The following is a 21363-nucleotide window of genomic DNA, read 5'->3' as shown; positions in this document are numbered from 1 at the left end:
TCCTTGTCATTGAAAGACAAGGTCCTTTCCGGTATGTAATCTCGAATCCATTTTTCCCTTGTGATGGATACTTTGGTGTGCTTCATCATCGGCCCCTGAGGGACATCGACCCCACCGATGATCATGTTATTGACGTGTTGAGGTTCCTCTTGTTCGGTCTGTTTGTTAGAATCCCTATTCCTGAAATGATTCTTTGCTCGGTCGCTCAGGAATTGTTGAAGATGCCCGTTGTTGAATAGTCGGGCTACTTCCTATCTCAACCACCGACAATCCTCCGTTATGTGGCCGTGAGTGTCGCGATATTTACACATCTGGTTAGGATCCCTTTGGGTTGGATCAGATTGTAGAGGTCGAGGCCATTTGGTATCATTGATGCATCCAATAGCTAATACAATGGCGACAACATTGACATTAACATTGTATTCCGATAACCTTGGTGCTTCTTTAGGCCCGATGGGTCTATCAAAGCTATTTTTGCTCATGAGTCCCCGGTTGCTCTGACCTCGGTCACTTCTCCTTTCGTTTCTTATAGAGTTTCGCCCGGACCCATTGCTTCTTCGATCTCCATTATACGGCTGTTACCGATCTCTATTTGATCTCAATTCACGATCGATGTCTCTCTTGACTCTGTTGATGTTTGTGACGGGGTAAACAGACCCCTAAGGGGCCCCGAGTTGATCATCTTCCACTCTGATCTTCGATTGATATCAATTATGAATGTCAGCCCAAGTAACGACCAGATATTCTATCAGGTTTTTTACAACTGTTGTGAATCCACCGAGCTTCAAACATTGAGCCCTTAGGTGAAAGCCTGAATAGCCTAATCATTAGCGACAGATGGCAGGTCCATTCGTTCCATTTGAAAATGGGACACAAATTCTCTGAGCATTTCTTTATCCTTCTGTTTTACTTTTAAAAGGTCCGATTTTCTAGTCTCGACCTTGTTGGTCCCGGCGTGCACTTTCACAAACAAATCCACAAACATAGCAAATGAATCAATAGAATTAGGAGGTAAGGTGTGATACCATATCATAGCCCCTTTTGACAGTGTTTCCTCGAATTTGTTCAACAGGACATACTCGATCTCATCAACCTCCAAGTCGTGCCCTTTGATGGCACATATGTCAGAGGTTACATGCTCATTTAGGTCGGTCATTCCATTATACTTAGCAAGCTCGGGCATGCAGAATTTCTCAGGGATTAGCTTCATAGCCGCGCTCGGAGGAAAAGGTTTTTGCATGAACTTCTTGGAATCCAGGCCTTTCAATATTGGCGGTGCTCTTGAGAGTAAATCCTTCTTCTTATCACCTTTACCAGTCCTACTCCTATGATGCTCATCACCTTATAGCTTCGATTTCTAGTAGCTAGAAAAGCTTGACGCCTTCTACCTTGCTGGACCTCTGCTGTCCCTTCAATATTTGGCGGCCTGGAATTGTAGGTTTCCACCTTTTTGTCATTAGTTTCGACTTTCTTCTCCCCTGATTCTATCCATTTTGTCAGCTCTTCGAGCATCTTTATGATCTCGGGGTTAGCCCCCAATTCATGTTCATTTGACCTTTCTGCGATCGGTTCATCCCTGCAGGTGATTTCCTGGGGTGGATCGGGTTCAACCCTGCTCGTTGCATGACTGTGGTTCTATAACTGAGCTATCACTGCCTGTTGAGCCTGCATTTTGAAGATCACCCGTAAACTGATCCTGTCTCCTCCAATGTTTTGTGTGTTTCAAGTTGCCGATCGGGTCCGTATAGAGAAACTACAGACGAGCACTCTAAATATCAGACTGAGTCGACTGCTCAACATACTGAAGCAGTACCAAATGAATAGAGAAGTGAACCTGAATATCCACAGAAGCTTATCATAGGAAATTCAAACGACGGAATAAGAACCAGAGGAGCTCTAAAGAAAAAGGCTAACATTGCACTCATATCTCAAATAGAGCCAAAGAAAGTCGACGAAGATTTGAAATATTCAAGTTGGGTACAAGCTATGCAATAAGAACTTGATCACTTTGACAAAAATCAAGTTTGGACATTTGTACACAAGCCAACTAATGCAACAATTATATGAACCAAATGGGTATTAAAAAACAAGTTTAATGAAGAAGGCAAAGTCATCCACAATAAAGCAAGGCTAGTCGCACATGGCTACTCTCAACAGGAAGGAGTCGACTATGACGAAACCATAGCTGCAGTGGCTCGGTTAAAATCAATTCGTATTTTACTTGCATATGCTTCTTTTAACGGTTTTAAATTATTTCAAATGGATGTTAAAAGTGCATTTTAAATGGTTTTATTGATGAAGAGGTCTATGTTAAACAAGCTCCTGGATTTGAAAACTCATAATTTCCTTACCATGTGTTTAAGTTGTCTAAGGCTCTCTATGGGTTAAAACAAGCACCTAGAGCCTGGTATGAAAGATTAAGTTCATTTTTGGTTAGTCATGGCTTCTCAAGAGGTAAGATAAACACTACTCTCTTTGTCAAAAGGTCATCATCAGGTAATCTCATTATTCAAATCTATGTTGATGATATTATAGTTGGAAGTGCTAACCCTGTCCTATGCAAGGAATTCTCACATCTCATGAAAAGAGAGTTCAAAATGAGCATGATGGGGGAACTGACTTTTTTCCTAGGTCTTCTAATTCATCAATCAGATGAATGTATCTTTATATGTCAGACGAAGTACACGAAGGACTTGATACAAAAATTTCGAATGAGCAACGCAAAGGCACTTGGATCTCCCATAAGTCCAGCTAGATCTCATGACAAAGATGAGTAAGGAAAATCGATGGATGAATCAAAATATCATGGAATTATTGGATCTCAACTTTACTTAACTGCTAGTCGACCTGACATAATATTTAATGTGTGCAGATATGCCAAGTTCCAATCAGCTCCAAATGAGTCTCACTTAACTGTAGTGAAACGAATTATTAGATATCTCATTGGGACAACATGACATGATTTATGGTATCCAGGTCTTAACAATTTTAAGCTTGAAGGTTTTTCAGATACAGATCTTGAAGGAGATAAAGATGATAGGAAAGACAAAAGTGGGACATGTCAATTACTTGAAAAATCACTTATCTCCTGGAATAGTAAGAAACAGGGATCAGTTTCACTATCTACAACTGAGGCTGGATACATTTCTATCGGACAATATTGTGCTGAACTGCTCTGGATGACTCACCAACTAAGTGACTATGATTTTTCCTTTAAGCCTGTTAAAATTTTTTGTGATAATTCTAGTGCTATTTGTTTATCAAAATATCCAGTGCATCAAAGCATATAGATATCAAACATCATTTTATTAGAGATCATATTCTTAAGGGTGACATTAAATTATCATTTGTTAATACTGATAATCAATTAGCTGATATTTTCACTAAGCCTCTTTTAGAAGACAAATTTCAAAACCTTAGGGACCTACTTGGCATTATTACTTTCTCTAATTAGGCATTTGAAATTTCTGTACTTTTCAAAGATTAGGTGTTTTAGTTATTTTAGTAGGAAACCGAATCAATCAATTGTGCTTGTTCACTTTCTCTGCACCCATCAGTCACGTCAGTTCAATCCCGTGTTTTCATGTTTCTCTTCTGCTCTATATGATTTCCTCCTGCTTAATCCCTTACTTTGTAATATTCACCCTATCTCTAAAATGGATAAATCTTCGAAAACCCTTCTACCTCTACTCACAAAAGCACCCGGTCCAAAGGGAAATCCCTTCTCAACCATAAACACCAGTCACCATTGGGTTTGATTACTTTGAGGGCTTCTCATCTTCTAGAGGAGACCTCTCCGATGATGCTCAAATAGAAAAATCTCTGGGGAAGCATCTTATGAAAGAAGGAGTTGAAGCCCACACCCCAAAGAAAGTGAAGATATACTTAGACAATATGCTAGAGTCAGAATTGAACTACTAGGATTCACCCAACAGAGACTAGTTTATCACCTTCAAGGAAAAATCAATTGCTCATGGAAGAATCATCAATCTGGAAGAGATGGATGTCCTAAATTGCAAGGTAAAAGACTTCTATAGTTTTCAGGGATGAGAAAATTTCTTTGTTCTAACCCCTCCAAAAGTCTATGAAGATCTTGTTACCATGTTCTATGAAAATCTTCTTTCCCCCAAATCTGATAAAATTGAGTCACTCGTGCTAGGTCAGCGTATTATTCTAGACTGTTCTACCTTTGCTTCTCTGTTTAAGTGTAAAAGTTCAGGTTACTCTTCTTTGTTTAAGGAATCCTGGCCTGAAGATTTTGAAGTGTCGTTTGAACAAGCCAAACAATGTCTTGCTGATTCCCTATCCGATCCCTTGCCAAATCAATTAGGACCTAGTGACATCAACTTTGAAACCCTTATTCTTGCCCACATTGTTTCCACCACCATACTTCCCAGAATAGGATACTACACCACTTTATCTCAAAGAGACACTATTTTGGTCTACTGCACTCTCACCAAGCACAAAATGAAGTTGTCCTCCTAGGTAATCAGTTTTATGATAGAATGTGCTGAAGAAACATCGAGTCTTCCCTACGGGATGGTTATCACTCACCTCCTCTAAGCCTTCAATATCCTCCTCTCAAACTACCTCTATGTGTCTGTCTCCTAGTATTATAACAATAGAACATTTGTTAGCATGGGTTATATTGTTGTGGATGGTACTTGGATAAAGAAGCAGAAAATTGAAGCTGAAGTGATTCCCTCTATCTCCAAGGTAAAGGTTGATACCTCTCCGGCTGCTATCAACAATCCAGAATTCCTTGCAAAGATTATTGCACTTGATGACAAGTTTACTACCATCAAAGATTTGCTCCTGACAACTCATTCTTCAGTTGGTGATATCTACGAAGTTGCCAAGGAAACAGGTTCTGATGTATCCAAGCTGAGAGTCATGGTTCAGAAAACTGCATAAAAGGCAATAAAAGCCTTCAAGGAAGTTGATGATCGTGTTGATAGAATCTCAGTCACAATGAAAGCAAGCTTTGACCATCTCAAGGAAGCCATCAACAATACCCTTACCTATTTTCTTAGTCACTAATTAATGTTGGTTGTGTCAATACAATGTTTTTTTTGATGTTTTTTTTAATGCTTGTATGTTTTTGGATTATCTGGATGACTGTAATTAAACTTATTACCTGTTTGTAATTAATCTTATCTATTAGTAGTTAAACTTGCATAGCCCTCTTTTTGAGTGATGCCTAAGGGGGAGAAAGGATCAACTAACATGTAGGTAAATTTGAGTCAACTAGCTGGGAAGGGTCGACAAGTAGACTAACTGAATAAAAATCGACCAATCAACTTACATGCAAAAGGAAACAGGTTAAGGGGGAGACAACTCAAAAGACCTGACAGCAAGTTGAGGGGGAACCGACTGAAGACGAAATAAATAGGGAAGTAAAATAAATTAAGTTATTTTGTCATCATCAAAAAGGAAGATTGTTAGATATATGTTTTATTGATGGAAAATAAGTTACTTCTATTGCAGAAAAACAACTCCAAAGAAGGAAGTCAGAAAACAAAGTGGAAGAGTAAGAATAAACAAGAAATCAAGATTCTACTGAAGATCATAAGCAAGGATTAAGGAATCAATCATGCCATGATTACGAGCATCAAGGAGAACAAATATTTGATTTCAGTCAGATCCATCAAGGAAACAACAGTCCAAGTATAGAAAGTTACTCTCTTATTCTTGTAAGAAATCAATCTTGATTGATTCTAAGGATCAATTCCTCTGGGTTTCTCACCATCTATGGATCTGTCACACCTAGAAAACTGGCATTCAACTCACATATATAAGACAAGAGGCACAATAGAAGAATATACTTTAATCAAACCACTATCAATCTTTTTGTTCTACTCCAAACAAGCATTGTAGTATATTCTAGATTTAATGTTTAACTAGGGAGAGAAGAAAGAGAGAAAAGAATCATTGGAGAGACATTTTATCAGAAGCAAGAAAAGAACTTATATCGTGAAGAAGTTGTTGGTGTATAAGAACATCAACATACCTGTGATAAAGATTTCAAATGCTTGAAAGAGAACTCCCTTGCAATCCAAGCAGACTGGAAGTAGGATTCATATTGAATCCGAACCAGTATAAAACATCGCGTATCATTCACGCATCAAGAATCCAGTTGACTAGAAAGAAAATTAGTCAACTACCTCGTAAAAGAAAAGAAAGATTTACAATTCAAGCCCCCTCTTGTACTTTAAAAAAACTCCAGCCAAACACATGAAATTTCAGCGTCAACCACCACCAAACCCAGTCGAAACAGTAAATGCTTTCAGTCGAGGTCGCCAACGAGTTTTTGATTCTCCGTTTGAGGTCTACGGGTGACGGGTCTGTTCTTGTTCAGCTTCATTACTACGTTCTTCTTGTAAACCAGTTGGAAGATCTTTAATATATTAAAAGGTTTCAAAGGTCCGCTCTTTTGTCTTTACTATTATGCTAGGAATATAATGCTTGGCCGGCTTTCATTAATTTTATACGACTGTGTTGTTTAATTTTTTTGTGTTAGTAAGTTTTTGTTGCTTAATTTTTGTCTTTCAATTCTAAAACGCAAGGTTGAAGAAGTCTGGTTGTATCAAAGAGTCCCGTTAATTAGTTGGACTGAGCTGTTTGGTCTTTGTTTACCCTAAAAATCGGATAACAATTGAATTTATATGTGGTTTTAAGGATATTTGATATAACTTGATACAAATTAAGAAAAAATATTAAAATTGGATTTGACGATAAAAGAATTAATGCAAGCCACACGAATCGAGCAGCCTTATGCCAAACTGTTTATCAAATCGAACAACCTTAGCCCTCGAGTTCGATCACACTTGATCTGAGAGATGTCTCAACTGATGTATGAACAGAATAACAAGATGATAAAAGCTAGAAAATAACAGTATATTGCTTTATGTTGCGTAATGTCCCCTTTACAAATGATCAGACCCCCTTTATATAGTAGGGGAGTCCTACTCTTGATACAATTCTATACAAGGTAAGAAATCTCATGATTTGCTAATCAATTGGCCTATCCTTGATACGTGCTGAGATTTCCGCCGTGATCTACAACCGATCATGGATATTTCGTCCTGTTATTCGCTTGGTAAATTTCCCTCGATCTCGTCTTATCACAATTTTTTTCGATGACATGGTCTCGAGTTTAACGATATAGCTTCGCACCTTGGTTTGATATAATTAGAGGTTGAACTTTAACATACCATTATATAAGAGGCAAACCCGTTTTAACCGTATACAGATAGTCCCCTCATTTCTCGGAGAGAAGATGACGAGAAACGATATGAACTTCTGAATCCCCTCTCGATGGGCCATGACATAAGAGACAAATGGATATCGAAACATCCCGTCGGCCCAGTTAACTGTCAGTTGTTGGTTGGCCATTATGGGTTCTGAACCGTCATCAGCAAGCTATAAATACCCTAACTTTCATTGATTCAAACTTTACGTTCAAAGCTCCTCCTATTCTTGTTCTACAAAAATCCCTTTGCTCTCCAACTCTTGCACCCAAATTTCTTGAGTTTTTAGCAAACCACTAAACATACCTTCCTAATTTTGTTTTCTTCTGTTCTTCACTGGCGAAAACATCTAAGACTGTCCCGCAAAAGTTATAAGAGGCCGCCTCTTCATCATGGCCTGCCGGTGATAGGGCTGCGGCGGAACCACAACTTGAGGAGTTTGTTCCGATAGGGTGCCCGACCATTGCCAATTTTAAGATTGAAAAAACTTCCTCGGTACCGGGTCGATGCAAGCCGGTCTCAAGGTACATATGTACAATCACCGATGATCTCCTCACCAAGGTTAAAGAAGATTGCAACTGGGCCAATAAACATGTGGTGGTGCCTTCGCCTAAGGTGTCAATCACTACCCACGTGGAGGGTTTTTTAAGTGTTTAAACTTACCCCTTCACGTTGGGTCCCTTAGACCCGATCATTATTGCTTTCTGCAAGAGGTACGACGTGACTCTTGGCTAGATTCACCCTTCATTCTGAAGAACAGTGATTCTCCTTCGATTCTTCGTAAACAAAATCGAAGGGTGTTCCTTCACCCTCGATCACCTTATGCGTCTCTACAGTCCCCGACTCTATCTAGGGGGGCTAGTCAAGCTTGCTCGCCGAGCCAGTAGGGCCCCGTTCTCGAGTATATATAAGGCTAAGGACCGAGGTTGGATGGGCCGTTTTTTTCGAATAAAGACTTCAGATTTGATCCCTGTCGAGGACATGCCATTTCCCGAGAAATGGAACATGTAATGTAAGTATTACTTTGCCTTAAAGGTTTAATCTATTGTTTTTCCTCTTATCTCCTTTTTATGGGTGTTTTTGGTGTTACAGCTGTTGCCCAGATGCCGGATGTGGTTCCCCAACTCAAGGAATGGGTCAAGGACCTTGTGTCACTGAGACCATACACCGAGCGTGCTTGGATGGAATTATCGAAGGGTCGGTGAGAGGCTCGTAATCATGGTAAGTTTCCTTTTCTAGTTAGATAAGGTTTTGACTTTCTCCTTGTGATGTCAATTTCTTATCGGCTCTGAGGGTGAGGATGTGCCTCTTGAGTTCCCTGCTCCGAGGCAAGGTGTCGAGAAGAAGAGGAAAAGGGCCTCAAGCCCTCTGGACTCGGAGAAGAAAAAACTAAAGAGGAGGTTGGCGTGTAAAGCTAAGAAAAGTACTAGCGCCCTCCCATCAGACTCGATCTGCCGACTGAGGGATAAGTCCGAAGAAGAAAAGAAGAAGATAACTCTGAGCTAATGGCTCGTGTGCGGACCGCTTTGCCTTGAAATGAGGAGGCTGTTGAGAAGGCATTGGCCAGTACATGCGAATCGGAACGGGGTGCGGCTGCTTTGCCTCAGGCCAGGGAGGTCGAGAGAGAGACCGGGGCCGACACTTCTCGGGCAGAGGGAGGTGCCCCGAGGGACGAGCTTGGGGCTATCGACCATACCGGGTCCCCTCAAATCTCAGACGCCATGATACACGAGGCCGGTATGCTAGAAGGTCGTTCTTATGAGGGGCCTTAGGGGGCGACTGATATCCACAACTTCTTGTATGGGTTAGAGTCCACTGCCTTAGAAGATGTCACCAGGCTTGGTGACTTGTCGGTGCCAAGGAAGGTACCATCATCGGGTGCCAATGGGTCTTCATCGAGTCCGAAGCTGGTGGATCGGTTCTCGGCCCCAAGTGTTAACCCTGACCGCAAGTGATCGATAGTTTTATCTGTCTCGGAGGATGCTCAGGTTTTTTCTGCCCCTGTGGGGGTTGCTAGCTACCTCAGTTGCTTGGTCACCGAAGAGGACTAAGCTGTGGTGGACGGGGTGGAAGTGCCTTGCCTATTCAATGAAGCCCAACATGCTTTGAATCGGGTAACTTCGAGTGTCACTCCATTATTTATTTTAAATTTGAAGTTGTAAATAATCCTAACACCTTTCTTTATGCTTACAGGCCTCGATATTGCACCATGAGTCATTCCTCCGAATTCGGGAGGAGTTAACCCAGCACGAGGCTGAGGTTCGGGAGCTCATCGAGAAGAGGGATACTTATTAACTTCTGAGTCAGAAGCGTCAGACCGAGATAGAAGCGGCTCGGAAGGAGCATACCGAGTGGGCCTAACAGGTAAATCGAGTACTTGAAGATAGTGACGACGAATTGGACTCAATGGATAATGATCTGATCGTGCAGGTTTGACATAGGCTTGAACAAATTGGGTAGCTCCAGGCGCAGATAGACACGATACAAACTGAGGCCGAGGAGTTCAAGAAAAATATGGACCTCATAACCTCGCAAAAGGAAGCTGTCCAAGCACAACTGGCGTCGGTCGAGGATCAGCTTTGGGCTTCAATGGAGAAGATCTAAGTGCAGGCCAAGATGATTGAGGAGCTCCAATCTGAGCTTAAATCGGCTGCTTTTGTCCAAGAGAGCCTGACCATGGAGCTCGAGGCGGCCAAATATGAGGTGGTCGTGGCCAGTACCAAGGCCGATGGTAAAGTGGCCCAATTCAAGGATGACGTCGAAGCTATTCAGGCACATGACAAGAGCATGTTGCATCACGTAAGGTGGGAAGCTCGAAGGGAAGCCCTCGAGGGAGTCCATGCTTAGGGCTTTGACATACTGGTAGAAATCGAGAATGACAAGGTAGAAGAAGCCAGGGCTCGAAAGTTGGCTTTTTCCGAGGAAGACTCTGAGAGCTTAACCGAATCTGAAGGTGGGGAAGACCCCGAGGATGAAGACGCTGCCCCCGATGAGGACCAGGCTGCTTAGGCCACTTAGGCCTTCAGATGTTTTTATTTTTTTACGTTTTGCATTTTTTTGAGGTTGCTTTGGCCATTGTACATTTCTATATCGGGCCATTCCGGCCTTTGTAAAAAATATTATATATACAAGGTTTTCTTTCCCCTTTGTCTTTCAAATTTTTCCTTTACTTTATTACTTGTATTCATAAGGGATGAAATGCCTTAACATAAAGTAATTTAGGTTGTGTTCGAAAGTTCAAACAAACCTTGCCTTTGACCTAATTTGTTTTAAGGCGTCTTAGGGGTTCGGTGTTACTGGAACCTTTTCCCTAAGTAGGTAGCCGATATTGTAGTTTGCCGAGGGTAGCCTTTAGAACCGGCTGTGAAACAATTTCTTTTTCGAAGGCCTAGTTTATGTTACGGGTTTTGGATGTCTCTGAGCCGTGTTAATTTGGTCGTAGCATTTTAGTTCAGGAGCTGCCCATTGGACTTGTTTTCCCGAGCTATCCGGGCTTGCCCAAGATAACAGTCCCCGAGTGGGGTGGCCGTGGCCTTTAAAAATCGGGGAGTTGCCTAGTAGGTCTTATGCCCCCGATGCCTAGTGACTTGGGCCTGTTCGAGTTTTTCAGATGGCGATCCCCGAGTGTAGGAGTGGTCGTTCGTATTCCGATTATAGACTGCCCCTGGGCTCGTTATTTTCAGGAGATTGGAAGTACGAAACTATTTAAGGGATGTAAAGAGGAAAATGTTTAAAACATAAAATGATTACAAGGAAAGTACTTCTGTTTATTCTTGTGCAAAGCAGTCATACATGCATACATGTTTTATGCGAGGGTTTGAGTAATCAATGTGGGCACAATTCGTTTGACTATTTGGCCCTTACAATAAATCTTAACTATCGAGACCCTTCCTTTACGAAGTAATTTCCTAGCTAAAGTTGATATCCAAAGGTAATGCATATCTGAGGGTAATATCCCCCAGTATTCGAGGTTGATTGTAGAGGGACCTTGGATATTGTTGAATTGACCTTAGATACCGATTCATGATCGGACTTGATTCTAAGTTAGCATGATCCATTTTTTCCTGGTTAAAAACCTTGCCTAAAAATTCATTTGGCAAAAAACCGGTCTAAGGAAAAAAGAGTGCAACGCGTTCTTTCAGACCTAAAAACTTCGTGCCGCTTCTTGTTGATCAACTGCAAGTGTTAGTCCGAAATAAAAAGGAAATGAAATGGGGTCGTACCTTAGCAGTAATATCGGTTTAGGTGGGATATATTCCAATTGCTCGGTAGTTGTTCTCCATTCATCATTCCGAGCTTATAGGATCCTTTCTCAGTGACCTCGAGAATCTGGTACGATCCTTCCCAGTTCGGACCCAATTTCCCTTCGTTCGTATTTCGGGTATTTAGGGTGACTTTACTTAGCACTAAGTCCTCGATATTAAAGTATCGAAGGTTGGCCCTTCGATTGTAATACCTCTCGATCCATTTTTTTGGGCAGCCAATCGAGCAAGGGCGGCCTCACGCCTTTCATCCAATAGTTTCAAGCTCGTAATCATGGCATCATCATTTGAATCTCTTGTTTCATATCGGTATCTGATACTTGGTTCCCTGACTTCGACCAATATTAAGGCTTCGTCGCCATAAACCAATGAAAATGGAGTAGCCCCGGTACTGGATTTTGCAGTCGTGCGATATGCCCAAAGGATTTCGGGTAGGATCTCCTTCCATTTCCCTTTGGCTTCGGTTAACCTCTTCTTAAGGTTTTGGATTATGGTTTTGTTGGTCTATTCGGCTTGCCCGTTCCCGCAATGGTGATACGGTGTCGCTAAGATTATTTTTATCTTATGATCTTCGAGAAACTTAGTAACTTTGTTGCCTATAAACTGTTTCCCGTTTTCACACACAATTTTGGATGGCATACTGAACCGACATATTATGTGGTCCCAAATGAAGTCGATGACTTCCTTCTCCCTAAGTTTTGATGTTTCCGTTAGCTCCGTTGAATAATTTTGGACTTAGGAGTGTGTCCGAATAGTGATTTGGAGGTCCATAGTTGAATTAGACTTGAAATGGCGAAAGTTGAAAATTTAGAAGTTTGACCGAGAATGGAATTTGTGGTTATCGAGCTCGTATTGGGGTTTCGGGAGTTGGAGTAGGTCCGTGGTGTCATTTATGACTTGTGCGCAAAATTTGAGGTCAATCAGACATGATTTGATAGGTTTCGACATCGAATGTAGAAGTTAAAAAGTTAAAAGTTCATTAGGCTTGAATCGATGCGCGATTCGTGGTTTAGCATTGGTTGATATGATTTGAAGGCTCGACTAAGTTCGTAGCGTATTTTAGGACTTGTTGGTATATTTGGTTGAGGTCCTGGGGGCCGCGGGTGAAGCTCGGGTGTTTAATGGATCAAGATTTGGTGTTAATGGGGTTGCTGAAGCTGGGAGTCTTCTGGTGCAATCGCACCTACGTAGTCGTAGATGCGGTGAGGTTGAGTGTAGAAGCGAGGGGTCAGCGCAGGAGCAGGAAAGAGGTCGCACCTACGTTTGCGCAGATGCAGAGGATGTTTCGCAGGTGCGAAGGCTAGGTTTTCAGTGGTTCACCGCATAAGCAGGAGAGTTGTCGCTTGTGCGACACCGCAGATGCGGTTAAGTTGTCGCATGTGCGGAAAGCCTGAGCAGTGTATTAAAATCGAGGATTCCGTGATTTTTCATCATTTTGGAAATTCCAAGCTCGGGTTTAGGCGATTTTGAGAAAGATTTCGAAGGGATTGTTGAGGTAAGTCACTTGTGATTAAATTAATTCAATAATTATGTTTCCCCATTGAAATTTCCACCTAGATTGTGTGGTTTTGAGGTGTAATTTTGGGAGTTTGAGGCTAGTGATTTAGAGAGTTTAGATTGGGGATTTGGGTGTCGATTTGGTATTGGATTTTGATAAATTTGGTATGGTTGGACTCGTGGCTGAATGGGCATCAAAATTTTATGATATTTATTGAATTTTGAGACGTGGACCCGGGGGGCAACTTTTGAGTTGACTTTTTGACTTTTGATTAAGAACATAGTATTTTCTTATGAAATTGATTCATTTAGCTCGTGTTGATTGTATCAGACTGTTTGTGGGTAGATTCGAGGCATTTGGAGGTCGTTTCGCAAGGCAAGGGCTTGTCATAGTAGGGATTTGCACAGTTTGAGTTAAGTAACACTTCTAAACTTGGTTCTAAGGGTAAAAAAACTCTGAATTACGTGTTATATGATTGGTGTTGAGGTGACGCACATACTAGGTGACGCGCGTGTGGGCGTGCACCGTAAGAATTGTGACTTGGTTCTATGGAACTGAATAGTTGAATAATCTTGTTGTTATCCGTATTTTCACCATGTGTTAGAGCAATTTAGCTGTTAATCATACTAGAAATCCTGCTTAGGTTACATGTTGGTACTGCCAGGACCCACAGAGGTCGTGTTACATGTTGAACTATTTGCTCAATTTGCCATTTTGTACTCAGTCACAGCTATTATTTGCATACTAGTGCTATTGAGCTGAGAATCATGTTAAAATCATGTTGAGGCTATATGGCAGTATTATTGGGACCCACAGAGGTCATATTGTTGTTGAATTTATTTAAATTGAAATTTTAAAACTCAGTCATGTTCATTCATTTCATATCATCTCTCAGTCTCTGTTGCTATTTATTGATTCATCATATCATCATTTTGGGCTAGTTTCATGACATTGTGATCCCGAGAGACTGGAAAGATTGATGACTGAGTGAGGCCAAGGGCCTGATTGTGAGGATAATTAAGGGATCGGGTTGAACGCCGCAGCATGCCATATTGACTTTATATACTTTATTATTATGGGATCGGGCTGCACGCCGCAACATGCCAAATTGGCTTATTATAGCATGTGAGTTGTCGGTGCCGATACAAATATTGATAATATAGCACGAGAGTTATCCGTAAAGCACGTTAGTTATCCGTGCAGATTATAGCGCTTGGGTTGAAGGAGCCCCTCCGGAGTCTATACACACACCCAATGAGCGCAGGTACCTACTGAGTGCGAGTGCCGAGTACGAGTGCCGAGCGCGAGTGTCGAGTGACTTGGGAGGATTGAGTGACTATGAGACATGAGTGACTGTGAGGATTGAGCGACTGTGAGGACTGAGTAACTGTGAGGATTGAGTGACTAGGAGGACTGAGTGACCGAGAGGATTGAGTGACCGGGAGGATTGAGTGAAATGATACTCTGAGAGTATGCATATGGTTTTATCATTGAGGTGTATCGCATTGACATGCACACTTGACATACATATATAGAGATGCATTTTTCTCGTGCTGTACGATATCACATCATTCATGACTTCTCACACATATTGGCATATCGGCATATTGATGCATTTTTCACTGGCTATGTGGAAAAAAAATGAAATATCTTATTTACTGTTGAAAGAAATTTTGGAAAAATTACTGTTTCAAACTTACTCATATTTTTGGCAACTTCGATAAAAGACTTGAGTTTTCACTGATACACTTGAAAGGCAAAGCTATTTTCAGAAATCATGATTAAGTTGAGCATGTTATTGTTGAATTATTACTTGTGCTGCTTTAAATTATATTGTTATGAAATACTGTTGGCTATTGGTGATGGACCCCGACTTGTGTTCCAGCTCGTTACTACTTTCAGCCTAAAGTTAGGTTTGTTACTTATTGAGTACATGGGGTCGATTGTACTCATACTACACTTCTACACCTTACGTGCAGATATTGGATGTTGATGTTGCTGCGATCGATAGGTGCTGGATATGAAGATGTACCTGTGTTCCGGTCATAACTTCCTCTTGTTCATGGTAGCCTTAGATTTATAAGAATTTGTTTATGTACACTTCGAACAGATGATGTATTTATTTCATACTAGTTTTATAAATTCTAATCTTAGAAGCTCATGATTTATACTACCAGTCCTTGAGGAGTTTAATAGGGTCAGTTAAATATTATTTGAATCAGATATTTATAAATTGGCTTAACTAACGGGTTGGGTTAGACGCCATCACGGCTAGTTGGATTTTGGGTCGTGACACAGACGTTAGTTAGCTTCTTGTGATTTGCTGCGGAGACTTCAAAGTATACCTGCCATTGCGATCGCAGGCCTCGGAGTCACCTTTTATTGTCTTTCACTACTACTGTTTATCTTCAATCCAGAACAATATTGTATTTAGAGATTTAAATGCACTCAATAGAGCTTTTTAATCTGTACTACCGGTTTTGGGGTTATTTGATTGTTGTTCATATCAGTTATGTTATTTCAATTATGAGTTAAGTTGGTTATTTCTGTTAGTTGTCAACATGTGTTAGGTTTACCTAGTCTTAAAGATTAAGTACCATTATGATTCCTAATGTGAGATTTTGGGATCGTGACAAATACACAACCCAATGGTTCTTGAACATGCACATGAATGAATTCCTCAACAAAATCCCAAATCACAAATGTAAGAAACGAAAAAAAGGAATTTAAGATTTACCAAAATTGACAAGTTCTGAGCACCAAAGTGCTTGTTGGGTCTATAGAGACGATTCCACCAAAAAACGAAGCTTGATTCTTGTTGGATGCCTTCGGAAACCAACGTGGTCGAGGGGGTTGAGTGAGAGAGAGAATATAGAGTAGAGAGATGAAAGAGAAAATGGCGGAAAACATTGGTGAAATAAGGTTTTTCAAACCTTATAGGTGACCCACAAGTTTTGATTCTAACCCAAAAGAAATCGAGAAAGAAAATAGGAGGTCACTTGGCCAATTTATGTTTTTTGGAGGTCTTCTTGACAATTCCTCTCTAGTTTGTGTTTAAAAACCCACAAATTTAATCATGCAATATAGGGTGTAAGGTTATAGGTAGAATATTGTTAATTTTTTATTTATTAATCTGCAAGTTTAGATCATCGTCAATAATTTTCAAGATAGATATAACTAAAAATATATTTAGCAGTTTTAAATGAGAATAGTAGCATTTCCATTACAAGACAAAAGAGTTATCATCAATGATTATGATGGGAATTAGAACTCTCAAGTTTGAGAAGTGTCTACCTTTAATAGGCCTTGCACAATGCGAATCGAACGGATTATTATATTTTGAATACCAAATAATTATAAAAAATAACGATTAGAGTTATTTGTAGTCGTGTGTTAAAACTCTATAACAAGTAGAATTGAATTGTAGTAAATGCGCCCAAACAACACAATAATGTGTTGACAAAAAAACATAATAATGTGTCCCTTGCTTATTTTAGTTTTCTCATCATTGGGATAATTCATAATTTCATTGTAAAATACTGAGAAATTGAAAGATAGGCCGTTCGTATAGGATGTATAAGGGACGGTTCTACATCTGCAATATCCTTAGCAGACTTGCAAGCGGCATTAATTAAGACTCACGGTCACAATTTCCATGCTCTTCGGCAAAAATATTGCTCAATAGCTTCGTGAATATTGCCTTACTTTTGCTAGAGGAGTTTCTGTAAAATATTTTTCACCGAAGAGTTGTTGTACAATGCAATCATAGTTTAGTGCCTTTTTATCTAGGGAGACTCTTGGGGTTTTAATATATTGATGATTCTTTGGAAACGGTCGTGACTTTTGAATGGCAAACGGTTATTGTTTTAAATCAATTTTTTGGGCTCTTTAATATATTGAAGGGAAAAGAAAAATGAGGAAAAATTCAAAAAAGGAGAAATAAGAGAAATGTGTTTCTTGGCCAAAGAGAGGTACCAAGTCATCACTCTTTGTCCATCCTTTTTATATATATATATATATATATATATATATATATAGATTATGTCTCAATCTCTGTTGTCCTATATTTGATACATCATATCATTATTGTTTGGGCGGATTATCATGATTCTGGTAAGCCCGAAAGACTGGAGAGATTAGTGACTGAGTGAGGCTGAGGGTCTAGTGTTAGTGATATACATGCGATCGGATTGCACGCCGCAGCAGATTTTATTAATTTATGAGGATTTGGCTTATTATAGCACTAGGGCTGGATCGGCCCCTTCGAAGTCTGCACATCCATAGTGGCACAATTGCGAGCAGTTACTTACATTTGGGCTGGATCTGCCCTGATTTATTTGCATTAGGGCTGGATCTGCCCTATTTTACCCGCATGTGGGCTGGATCTGCCCTATTCTGTGTTGAGTTTTATTGCAAAATCTGAAAGCATGTCTAAATTCTTGTACCTCTACCTATAAAGTATGAATTTCTAAGACATCACTATCATATTTTCTATTACTTTCCGTACTGCTAAATGTTGAAAGTGGGTTGTAATATTCGAACCCGTCACTACGTTTAGTCCAAAAGTTAGCTTTGTTACTTATTGAGTTGGTTGTACTCACGCTACACCTTGCACCTTGTGTGCAGATCCAGGTATTTTTGGTCACGGTAGTTGCTGATTTGCAGAGTCCAGACCTTCGGAGATCGTCGATGTAGCTGCTTGGCGTCCGCAGACCTTGACTCTCCTCCCTTATCTTTTATTTTATTTATTCAGTTTTACTTTCTAGACAGTATACCAGACTATGTCATTATGTAGATACTCATGTACTCAGTGACACCCCGATTTTGGGAAGAATTTATGTATCGAGTTATGATATTCTATCCTGTTTTATGAAATTTTCATTTATTTAAACTGGTTTAGTATATTTTAAAATTTAAAGTGTTGGAAATGTCTAAGTAGTCGGCTTGCCTAGTACCATGGTAGGCGCCATCACGAGAGGCTGGGTTTTGGATCACTACACTTCGCAAATACGAAGTCAGGGTCGCATTTGCGACATTCCCTGGGTTCATTAGGAGCCGCATTTGCGAGGCTTTGCATTTGCGAATCCTATGTCACATTAGCAACATCTGCAAATGAACAAAAGGGCTAGAAGTCGGGATTTAGTTTCATTTTTGTAAAGACCCGACCGGTTTTTTTGAGCATTTTAGCCCCATCTCCCTATTTATTATCTCCTCTATGTTCAATTATGGTTATCTGACTTCCCGGGGTTGTTAGTTTGGTTTCAGGTGAATTGAGGAGTTGACCGGATTTTAGTTTTTGTATAGATGACTCCTAAATGGAGTTTTTATGGTTATAATAGATTCGTATGATGATTTTGGACTTAGGCATATGTCCGAATATTGATTTGGCGGTCCGTAGGTTGGTTTAAGGCTTTTTGGCAAAAGTTGAAAAGTTGAAAGTTTGGAAGGTTGATATATTTGACCGAGGGTTGACTTTATTGATATAGGGCTCGGATTGTCTTTGCGAGACTTGTCATAGGTCCGATGTGTCATTTAGGACTTACATGTAAAATTTGAGCTCTTTCGGAGTTGGTTTGATATGATTCGGCATTAGTTTTAGAAGTCGAATGTTCATTGATTCAATTGGTTTGAATTGGGGTTCAAGTAGTAGATTTGATGTTTTTTGATTTGATTTAAGGCTTCGAGTAGGTTCGTGTTGTATTTTGGGACTCGATGGTATGTTCGGACAAGGTCCTGGGGGCCCCGAGTGTGTTTGGGTTGAGTTCGAACTCATTTGGAGACTTGAAGGATTTTGGATGCCTGTTGAGTACTGGTGCAATCGCACCTGCGAGGGTATGGTCGCAGGTGCGGCATCGAAGAAACAGCCCATTGGCCGCAGATGCGAGCCGGAGCTGGGTGAGCTGGGTCCGCAGGTGAGAATTGCTCCCGCTGAAGCGGAGTTTTGTCTGTTAGTTTGGGACCGCAGAATCGGATGCGTAGAAGAGCCTTGTGTCCGCAAAAGCGGAAGCACATATGCGCTGTATGGACCGCAAAAACGTATTTTGCTGGGCTTTAGTGTAGCCGCATCTGCGATGTTATTTCCGCAGATGTAGAGTTGCAGAAGCGACCAATTTTTCGAAGGTGCGGAATGTCTGGGCAGAAATAGAGAAGATTGATGGTTTTATTTCATCTGCCACATTTTTGAGTTAGAGAGCTTGGTTTTGGGCGTTTTTAGGGAAATCTCATGGATTGGATCGGGGTAAGTATGGTTGGACTCATATTAGAATGGGTGTTCGAATTTTGTAAGTTTGGTCGGGTTTCGAGGTACGGGTCCATGGTTGACTTTTTGATTTACTTTAATGATTGAAAATTATTATCCGAAATTGCTTCCTATGGCTTTTATTTATGGTATTAAGTTATTTTGTCTAGATTCGAGCCGTCCGAAGTTGAATTTTTGCGGGAAAGGCTTACTAGGAGATTGATTTAGCTTGTTTGAGGTAAGTATCCTGTCTAACTTTATGTGAGGGAAATACCCCTTAGGACTTGGGTTGATTTGTGTTATTTGAATTATATAAAAGACGTGTACTCAAGGTGACGAGCGTGTACACGAGCTTATAGGTGCTATTTTGACCGGTTTAGACTCTTAGGATCTTTTATGCATTTAATTAGAAATTGAAATATCATGTTATATCTTCCATTGTTAAACTGCTCTACATGCTTTACTTGATATTGTAATCACATGCCCGATCTTTTATTTTCAAACATTCTTTTATTTGCCTTAATTGGTGTTGTTATCTTTTTTATTGTAATGTGTCTTTTAATTGTGTAATTATTCTAATTTGAAGTTGAAGTTATGAAAGCTATTATTACATTGTTGTTGAAGTTGTTGATTATTGAGATATTGTACCCTTGTTGAGTAATTCCTATTCATTTTGTTATGATTGAGATTCTTGTTCACATCGTGGTTGAGCTTTGGGCTATATGTTGTGGTAACTTCGGGTATTGTTAATTTTGGCAAGTTGTGGCATATGGTCACTTGTGGTTCGAGTTGTTATAGTGTTATAATATTATGAAGTGCATGCGGCGGTATAAATATGGGGTTAATGTGCATGCGGCGACATAAGGTGGAATTTATGTGCGTGTTGCTAGTAAGGTAATTACTTGAAGACACGCGGCAGCATAAGGGGCTAAAATGTGTGTACCTATTTCGGGAAAAAGTGTTTTAAATAATATCTTAATTTAACGCTCACACGGCGGTATAAGGAAAGGTTGTGATCTTGAATTTTAAAATGTGGATATGATGTGGTACCTCAGTTGGGATTCTTGTTGTACATTCTATGTTAAAGAGGCTTGTTGGTTGAACAATTTTGTTATTTCTTTATTTGCCTTACTTGTATTTGTCTGTATTTATTTATTGATGTTCTTATCATGTTTTCACTCCTAGTTTGGGATTGGTAGAATTCAAGAATGTTCTACAAGTTTCTTCCATTGTATTTGAGTCGCGTGGAGGCGACATTTATGGTAAAAGCTATTTCGGAGGGTTGAGTTGGCCTAGTTGAGGTAAGTATCCTGCCTAACTTTGTGTGGGGGAATTACCCCTTTGGATTGGTGTTGATTGATTTATTTGTACTATGTGAAAGCCGTGTACGCAAGGTGACGAGTGGGTACACGGGTTGTACGTGGTATTTGACCGGTTTAGGCTACTTAGACTATTTTCATGCCTTAATTGAAATGCCATATCAGGTTCTAAAAAACTCATAGTCAATTTGCGGTCCGCATAGTTTTTCTACTTCTGCCCAACATTTTCCTTCAACTCCCTAGGCACTGTTCAATCCAAAATGTCCGAACCTCTATTCGCAAAGGTCTAAGAATGAATATGCGACCAAAGTGCGGCCCGCAAAATGGTTATGCGGTCGCATAATTGGCTGCAAAATGAACATAAAAAATGCATAAGAAAACTGCCTCACTATGCGACCATTCTGCGATCCGCAGAGTGGTTCTGCGGCCGCAGAACGGGCCATAGAAATGCCTACTTATGCCCAACATTTTTCTTCAACTCCCCAGGCACTGTTCAATAAAAAATGTATGAACCTTCCTTTGCAAAAGTCTAAGGATGACTATGCGACCAATGTGCAGCCCGAGAAATGGTTATGCGGTCACATAATTGTCCGTGAAATCGACATAAAAAATGCCCCAGAAAACTGCCTCACTCTGCGACCATTCTGCGGTCCGCAAAGAGATTCTGCGGCCACAGAACGGGCCGTAGAAATGCCTACTTCTGCCCAACATTTTCCTTCAACTCCCCAGGCACTGTTCAATCCAAAAATTCCTAACCTCCCTTCGCAAAAGTGTAAGGATGACTATGCAACCAAAG

This window comes from Nicotiana tomentosiformis, chromosome 11 (genome assembly GCF_000390325.3).
Source record: "Nicotiana tomentosiformis chromosome 11, ASM39032v3, whole genome shotgun sequence".
Classification (NCBI taxonomy): Eukaryota; Viridiplantae; Streptophyta; class Magnoliopsida; order Solanales; family Solanaceae; genus Nicotiana; species Nicotiana tomentosiformis.
The sequence above is the reverse complement of the archived record's forward strand: the minus strand, read 5'-3'. Positions refer to the sequence as shown.